Consider the following 1,772-nt stretch of genomic DNA (forward strand, 5'->3'; position numbering starts at 1 on the left):
AAAAAAAAAAAAAAGTTAAAAAAAAAATCCATGCATGTCCCTAATCAACATATGGCTCTGTATAACCTTAGTATAAAATACTCCTGGATAGCTTTTGAAGGGAAAGGCAGAGAAACTGTTTTGATGACTTGAAAAAGGGGAAAGGTTTTAGGGAAAGCTTCCAAAGATTTCTGATATGTTAGTGCTTATTTAGACATGGGATTAGGCAGAGAGACGAGCCTTCTAGCAAGGAGGAGACAAGGCCGTGTAAGGAGGCCCGGGAGACCTCTGTGGAAGAGTTAGTGAGACATAAGCCAGGCCTATAGGCATTTGTTAACATATCTGCCGAGCAAAAGTGGAGAAGGAGGTTTGGAGGCAGAACTATAGTAGAAGTAGATTCTGGAAAATAGTCCCGAATCTGGCTTCTCACTGAGTCATCTGGCCCAGCCTCCTGCCTCCAAGTACATCCTGCCTGCAGCATGTCTGGCCAACTGCCTTCTCAGCTCAAGAGGGATGGAGATTCTACAACCTCCCTGTCATCTGTACCAGAGCCACTCCCCATTTGCACTGAGAAGTTCTTGCTTTCAGAGGATGGAGGCCAGAGAGGAGCAGTCAAGAAATAGAGTAGCAGAGGGGAGATCGCAGAACAAATCAAGGCAGAGGACCCCCAAGTGAGGAGGAATTGCAGCGGTGGGCAAAGAGCTCCCACATTTCCCACTTCATGCTCTCAAGCCTGGGGGAGCGCTAGAAGGTAGCGGCAGCCATCTGGGAGCCCCGCCCTTACAGATGCCCTGTCTGGCAGAGTGGGGTTTCCTGTTCTGTTCTGAGAAAGCAGTGACAATGTAGACATCCACTGCCTCCCAAGAGGAACTGTGTTTTACTCCAAAGTCTGTAACTTTAACAACCTCCCCTCCCTTCCAAACTCCAGGGAATGTTCTGTAATTGAAGGCATACTTTCAATACCCTATTGTGTTTCATGCACTCTGCCAGTGTAGTTACTTCTTATGCCAATTGTTGGGTGCACAGAAATCTTGAGTAGTCCAAGTGAACTCAGATCCAAGTCAAGTTCCCATCCCTTACTCCATTCAGATTTTTCCATCTACCTCCACCCTCTCAGTCACACTCCTGGAAGCAAGCGAGAAAGCCTGTCCAACCAGAATCGCTATCCCAAAGCCAAACCACTTTGTTGTTCTCCTTCTGTTCCTAAGCCATGTATTTGGTCTAATTTTATACTGTTCGTAGTTCTCTGGCATACATGCCTCTGCACTCCCCGGCAGGGTAGGAAGGCCAGCAGAGAGAGGCCCAGGCAGCAGGTGGTAGGTAGGATGCCTGCAGGGCCTCATGTAGGAGGCTGCCTCAGCCCAAGGCCACCACCATCCATGCTGGGGACACCAGGGGGGGAAGGGGGGGGGCTAGCATGCCAGTCAGGCTCCTCCACTCCCATTCCCGGGTTTCCTGTAGGTGACCCTGCCTTCAGCCTTGAGCCTGGCTCTTGGCCTTGAATCTCATTCCTGTTCATGCCTCCCACCCTCTCCTGTCAGTCTCAGGCTGCAGTGAAGCCCCTGACTCCTTTCATTCAGTCTATGGAAAAACAAAGTCCTTTCCTGCTGGGATCCAGGTGCACCCTGGGAATGGTTTTTGGCTGAAACTGCTGCAGTTAAACCCAAGAAGCTCTGGTTGCCAGAGTGAAATAGTGTCCAGCAGGCTGCAGCAGACTCCCTGCTTCTGAAGCTCTAAGAGGATGGGTCAGGGCTATGCCAGGGGACTGAGGATGGACCAGATGATCTCTTGAG

Source organism: Hyaena hyaena, unplaced genomic scaffold (assembly GCF_003009895.1).
Source record: "Hyaena hyaena isolate Hyena2069 unplaced genomic scaffold, ASM300989v1 scaffold_180, whole genome shotgun sequence".
Taxonomy (NCBI): Eukaryota; Metazoa; Chordata; class Mammalia; order Carnivora; family Hyaenidae; genus Hyaena; species Hyaena hyaena.